This window comes from Choloepus didactylus, chromosome X, assembly GCF_015220235.1.
Source record: "Choloepus didactylus isolate mChoDid1 chromosome X, mChoDid1.pri, whole genome shotgun sequence".
Lineage (NCBI taxonomy): Eukaryota > Metazoa > Chordata > Mammalia > Pilosa > Megalonychidae > Choloepus > Choloepus didactylus.
Window position 1 is genome coordinate 47,390,617 of NC_051334.1, and position 7,596 is coordinate 47,398,212.

Below are 7,596 nucleotides of genomic sequence, written 5' to 3' on the forward strand. Positions count from 1 at the left end.
GGATTGAATATTAAAACTGCCCTGCCTCCCTGGCCACCCGGACACACACCCCACATTCAGGGCGGATGGCTCTAGCAACACACCCAAACTGAGTTCTGAGTTCACCAACTGAACCCCCACAAGAATCATTTCCCCACACACCGTGGGGACAAGGTTGGGGAGAGCTGACTTGAGGGGTATAGGTGACTCACAGATGCCACCTGCTGGTTAGCTAGAGAAAGTGTACACCACCAACCTGTGTTTCTGAAAAATTAGATTGGCATTTTTTTTAACAACTCGAAAGAACCCTATCAAGCAAAGCAAATGCCAAGAGGCCAAAAACAACAGAAAATCTCAATGCATATGATAAAACCAGACAATATGGAGAACCCAAGTCCAAACACCCATATCAAAATATCAGAAGACACCCAGTACTTGGCTCAATTAATCAAAGAGCTACAATCGAGGAACAAAAACGTGGCAAAGGATTTAAAAGACATCAAGAAGACCATGGCCCAGGATATAAGCTACATAAAGAAGACCCTAGAAGAGCATAAAGAAGACATTGCAAGAGTAAATAAAAAAATAGAAGATCTTATGGAAATAAAAGAAACTGTTGGCCAAATTAAAAAGATTCTGGATATTCACAATACAAGATTAGAGGAAGTTGAACAAAGACTCAAAGTCCTAGAAGCCCACAGAACAGAAAATGAAAAAACAAGAGAAAGAATGGAGAAAAAAATTGAAAAAATCAAAATGGATCTCAGGGATATGATAGATAAAATAAAACGTCCAAATTTAAGACTCATTGGTGTCCCAGAAGGGGAAGAGAAGGGTAAAGGTCTAGAAAGAGTATTCAAAGAAATTGTTGGGAAAACTTCCCAAACCTTCTACACAATATAAATACACAAAGCATAAATGCCCAGCGAACTCCAAATAGAATCAATCCAAATAAACCCACTCCAAGACATATTCTGATCAGACTCTCAAATACTGAAGAGAAGGAGCAAGTTCTGAAAGCAGCAAGAGAAAAGCAATTCACCACATACAAAGGAAACAACATAAGACTAACTAGTGACTACTCAGCAGCCACCGTGGAGGCGAGAAGGCAGTGGCATGACATATTTAAAATCCTGAGAGAGAAAAATTTCCAACCAAGAATACTTTATCCAGCAAAACTCTCCTTCAAATTTGAGGGAGAGCTTAAATTTTTCACAGACAAACAAATGCTGAGAGAGTTTGCCAGTAAAAGACCTGCCCTACTCCAGATACTAAAAAAAGCCCTACTGACAGAGAAACAAAGAAAGTAGAAAGAGATATAGAGAATTTTAACAGACATATATAGAACCTTACATCCCAAATCACCAGGACACTCATTTTTCTCTAGGGATCACGGATCTTTCTCCAGAAGGGACCATATGCTGGGACATAAAACAAGCCTCAATAAATTTAAGAAGAAAAAAGAAAATTGAACATATTCAAAGCACATGCTCCAACCACAATGGAATACAAATAGAAGTCAATAATTTTTTGAATTGTAACTCCACTATTTACTTCCTCCATGATATAAAATACACAAACTCTAAGGACAAATCAGTGGTTTTGAACTCAACGTAAAATATGTAATTTTTGACAAGAACTATATAAAGGTGGGGGAATGGAGGAGTATAGGAACATAGTCTATGTGTCCTATAGAAGTTAAGCTGGTATCAAAGAGAAATGGGGGAAGGGGCAATGGGGAGTTAAGAAACGAGTGTAAGGTTGCTGTTTGAGGTGAAGGGAAATTTCTAGCAATGGAGGGTGGGAAGGTGATAGCATTACAACATTCTAAATGTGATTAATCCCACTAATGGAATGCTAGGGATGGGGTGGAATGGGAAGATTTAGGCTGTATATATGTTTCCACAGTTAAGAAAAAAAAAAGCAGTCTAAATAGACAACAATTGAATGCCAAGGATGACCCTGGATAGGATCGGATGATGGAGGACAGGAGGCTCAAAGGGACATAGTTGAGACATAAGGAAAAGGAAATATAGAATGTAAGCTTTGTATCATTGTTGAATCCCTTGTACTTCTTAGCTGCGCTTAATGGGATTGCATAAAAGAATGTTCTTGTTCATGGGAATTGTATATGTGAATTATAGTGTTTGTTCAAGGAGGGGTGCAGCTAGCTCTCATATGTTCAGAAGACAGAGCAATAGATGATGGATGATAGATAGGGAGAGAGGGAGGGAGGGAGGGAGGAAGGGAGAGAAAGAAATAGCAGTGGGACAACATGTTAAAGTTTGTGGATCAGGGGGTATCGGGGGGTATCGGGGGGGTCAGGGAATGCTGGAGTTCTGTGTATGGGGTTTGTATGGTTTTTGCAACTGTTCCTATAACTTTGAATTTATTCCAAAATAAAATGTTAAAAAAAGAAAGTGAAGATCAAGAGTAGAAGGAAGAAACAGAGATGATATGTTCTTTTTAGTAGGCTTAGGGCCGTGAGTTTCAAAAATGTTTCTTACAAACATTTATACTCTTGTATCTATCTTCATGATTCAAATATATATGTTACATTTATTAAAATTATTTTCATTAAAAAAATAAATAAATAAAAATAAGTCAAGCCCCATCTGGAATGACATCTAGGGGAGGTAATAGCAGCTCCCTCCCAGCGGGTGGCCAAGGTAACGAGGCCTCACTCACCTGAGTTGAAGGAACAGCTCGAGTTGATTATGAAGGTCGTATCCTGTCCCCTCCAGGGCTTGGCACTGAAGGTTTCTGTGGCTTATTTTTATCTCCTGGAACTTCTCCACTCCAAGCAAAAATGCTATTAAAGTGTGTTTTAAATTGAGGCATGAAAGACGCTCTCTGCACGAGGGTTTAAAGACCACGTGTGAGACTGGTGGTTCTCAACCTCAGTGCCATTTGGGGTGCTTGTTAAATGTGCAATCTGTGGGATCCCTTCCATCTTTCCCAGTCAGTGGACTTGGGAGGCACCTGGGAATGTAGTTCAGCAGAGCTCCTACATGATTCTGGTGCCGATTTTGTGGAGGAAAATACCCACCCTGGGTGCTGCCTTGGGTGAAGGGCCTTGGTCTGCAGGGACATGGGTTTGAGGTAGGCTCAGGACCCTCCCGTCAGTTTTATGGTGGCTGTGGGAGATGTGGGAGTATCTGAGCCCACTGTGCACACATCAGACTCAGGCCATTTCCAGAAGCCATGGAGATCCAACTATCCAGTTATCCAGAGAGCCTGTCTACATGATGCCAGATATCTGGGTATTTAGAATGGATAAGACTATTCCTATCCATATACATTGGGCAGAAACTCAACTTTGGTAAAGAGTTAATTCTTTGTCTTTACATCAATGAGTACATGAGGGGATTGTGTTAAGGCTATCAAAGATCCAGAAATAAAATGTCAGTTCTCTGCTAAAAAAAAGGCAACCACCTTTTAAATTTTTTTACTGAAGTACCATTTACAAACAGAAATTGAACATATAAATTTCCAGCTCAAGGCATTTTCACAAACTAAATGCACAATGTAACCAACACCAGATAAGAACAGAGCATTTCCAGCACTACACAGGAGACGGTTCTGTTAACGGTTACTCTTTAAAATGTCTAATACAATTTTAATGAGTTCTTTAGATACATGCAAAAGGAAGAAATAAAGAAGAAACCATGTATTATTTCCTAAGATGATACCCAGAGCTCAAAAAAGGGTTGGACTTTAAATAAAATATTTATAATATTGTATATAGTTAAAAAAAAGTCACTCTTGGTTGCTCTTGGGGTGTTTGTCCTCTCTTAGCTTCTCCACAGCAAGAGTCTGCTTTCAACAGCCATCTTCAAACTGTCTCTCATCTGCAGCTACTCTCTCAGCTTCTGTGCATTCTTCAACATTTCCCTCTTGGCTGCAGCAAGCTGGCTCCTTCTGTCTGAGCTTATATAGTGTTCCAGTAAACTAATCAAGGCCCATGCTGAATGGGCAGGGCCACACCTCCATGGAAATTATCCAATGAAAGATCTCTCCCACAGTTGAGTGATCACATCTCCATGGAAACATCCAACCAAAAGTCTCCTACCCAATCAACACCAATACATTTCCTGCCCACACAAGACTGCATCAAAGATAATGGTGTTTTGAGGGACATAATACATCCAAATCAGCACACCCACCTTGAATGGGCAGTTTCACATATCCATGGAAATCTAACCAAAAGGTCCCACCCACAATTGGGTGGGTAACATCTCCATGGAAACAACCTAATCAAAAGATCCCACCCACAATAGGTCTGCCACCACAAGAGTGGATTAAAAGAACATAATCTTTTGTGGGGTACATAACAGATTCAAACCAGCACTCATTGATATAGCTAATGAGCCAATAGTGAATATAAAATTAAAGTCTAAAAATAGTGCAAAAGAAAACAGGAAAGGAGGGAAAAAGAAGCAAAACCAGTTGGAGCAAGTAAAAAACAAAGAGTAAAGTGGTAGATTTAAATCCAACTCACGTTGATAATTACATTAAATATAAATGATCCAAATACTCCAATTAAAAGGCAGCAATAGACTGGGATGAAAAGTAAGACTTAATTATATGTTGTCCACAAGAAACACACTTTACATACAAAGACACAGTTAGTTTAAAAGTAAAAGGATAAAAATTTAATTTTTATGGAAACAATAATCATGAGGAACCAGAATGACTATGTCCATATTAGACAAATATCTCAGAAAAAAGTGATTATTACTGGAGATCAAGAGGGACATTTCATAATGATACAGGGATAAATTTACTAAGAAGACTGAAAAATCCCAAATGTTTATGTACTTAAGAACAGAACTTCAACATAAATGAAAAAACCTTAAAGAACTGAAAAAATTTAGACAAATCCATAATTACAGTTGGGAATTTCAACACTCATCTCTCATTAATTGATAGGACAAGCAAAAAGAAAATCAGTAAGGATAGAGGAGACTTGAACAACTCCACCAACCAACTTGTCCTAACACTACCCAACAAGAGCAGCATATATATTCTTTGCAAGTACCTATGGAACTTTCACCAAGAGAGACAAAATTCTGGATCATAAAAGAAGTCTCAATAAATTTAAAAATAATTAAATCATATAAGACATGTTCTTGGTCCAAAATATTGTTAAATTAGAAATCAATTACCAAAATATCTGAAAAAATCTCCAAATACTTGGAAATTAAACAACATGGGTTCTAAATAACCTATGGTTTAAAGAAGAAATCAGGAAGAGGGAAATATAGAAAATATTTTAACTCCATGAAAATGAACACACAACATAACAAAATCTAAGGAATATAGTGAAAGTATTACTTAGAAATTTATAACATTAAATGCTCATATTAGAAGGGATGAAAGGACCAACACAAAAACCTATGCCAGTAGTTCTCAAACTTTCCAAATATTTGAATCATGTGGTGAACTTCTAAAAATTCTGATGGTTAGGCCAAACCCCAGGCCAATTAAATCAGAATCTTGTGGGGGGGGGGGGACCCAGGTATGAGTTCTTTCTTAAAACTTCCCATGTGACTCCAATGGGCAGACAATTTTGAGAACTACTTACTGCCTTAAAAAGCTAGAAATAGTGGAGCAAGTTAATCTCAAAGTTACAGAAGGAAAGAAACAATAAAAATAAGCAAGGAACCAATGAAATAGAAAAGAGTTGGTAGAAAAAATAAATGAAACCAAGAGCCAGTTCTCTGAAGAGATAAATGTGATAAACTTCTAGTCAGAATTCTGACAAAAAAAGAGCAGAGATAAAATTATCACTATCAGGAATGAAGATACAACCTGAGACATATTAAATAGATAATAAGGAAATATTATGAACAGTTATGTCAATAAACTAGACAATTTAAAAGAAATGAACATATTTGAAAGACACAAATTTTCAACTTTGTCTCAAAAAGAAATAGAAAACCTGAATAGCCTTATCTCTATTAAAGAAATTGGATTAGGAATTTAAAATCTACCCAAGAAGAAAACACCACAAACAGGGACTTCACTGGTCAATGTTAGCTAACATATCAGGTTGATACAATATCAATCCTATACATACGCTTTAAGAAAATGAGGAAATATTTCCAACTATTTTTTTTTCTAATTTAAAACAATCACATTATTTAAAATAGCAACTTTCACAAATGTTTATTTAAAATTTTGTCAAAGGTCAGTGAAAACCACACCAGAGTGTGTACTGATTGTATGATATAAACTGAAGCTAGGCTACCACAAAAAGCCTGTGCATCATCAACTTATGATAAGCATTGGAATAAGTTTGGTGAGCTCAGGAAGGACAAATCCTTTAGCCTTATCAACAATTAGCATGATACAGTTCAAGTATAACCCCACAAGGCAACAAATATAAATCACAGAAGCAACAATCTCTGTGTCACATTTCCTGATTAAACCTTCAACAAGGTCCTGGAGTCTACTAAAAGAAATATGTGAAAATAATCATTGCACTTGTACTTTAATTCATTGTTGTGAAAGATGATTCTTCTACTGGATTCAGGAAGCCAGCCCTCATAACCAAAGATTGCTGTACCATGGGTTGCAGGTCCAGCAAAATCAAATTCAAAATCATTACCAAAGTGAAGAATGCTGCTTTTCTTTAAATCATAAGACAGCAAACTGTGTTCCCTTTCAGCTGGTGGAAGTATTTGTAACATCTTGTGCCTCTGCCAAATGGAGTTTTTTTTATAGAAGACTACAATTCTTCTAAATTGAGCAGAAGCCTATCCAAATTGGAGTCATGGGCTGTTTTTTCCTTATCCTCAGAAAGTTCCTCTAACTCCCCATAAAGCTCTAAATTCAAGTGAACTAATTTCTTCTGCATTCGCCAAACCTATTCCATGTGTTCAATGGAACATTCATTTCCAAAGCTTAGTTTTCCATAGTGGAAATCATTCAAAAGCTTAGGAGCCATCTTTCCCTCTCCTGAACTTTTGAGACATGGGTGAGGAAGGAGTACTAAATTGGAGTTAATTGAGCACCTTTTCCTTCTCTACCCTGAGGTTTGGCCTTTCCTTTCATCACTATTTTAACTTTGGTCACTGTGAAGTTGACTGTGATGCAGGATTTTAAAACCCTGTGCTTTTACAAACTGGAATGACATTTTTTTTCATTAACAACCTGGGTAGGATGGACACTAAAAATCTTTACTTTAAGTTTCTTATTGCACCACAGCCAGCTTCTTAAAATCAGCAGAAGAAGGGGGTTGGGGTCCCCTTCCTCAACCTGCAAAGACACCAAAACTGCTTTAGCCACTACCACAGCCTCAGCCTGAGTACCAATCACACAGCAACCAGACTGCACGCATGCCCCCTTTTTCCTCCCAACTATTTTTGAGGCCAACATTACCCTGATACCAAAATCAGACCAGAAAATTACAAGAAAAGAAAACTAAAGACTAACAGCTATCATGAATATTCATGTAAACAATGTGAACACAATATTAGCAAATTGAATCCAGTAATATATTTTTAAATTTTTTGTTGTAGAATATAACATATATACATAAAAGTGATAACTTTCCAAGTGCAATTTAACAAGTAGTTAGAGGGCAAATTTCAAAGAATATTATAGGTTACA

At 37.2% G+C, this 7,596-nt stretch overlaps 1 pseudogene; it reads right to left on the minus strand.

The window, feature by feature from the left end:
- Positions 1 to 6,648: 6,648 nt before the first annotated feature.
- Positions 6,649 to 7,362, minus strand: LOC119522111 (annotated as a pseudogene).
- Between the last annotated feature and the right edge of the window lie 234 nt (positions 7,363 to 7,596).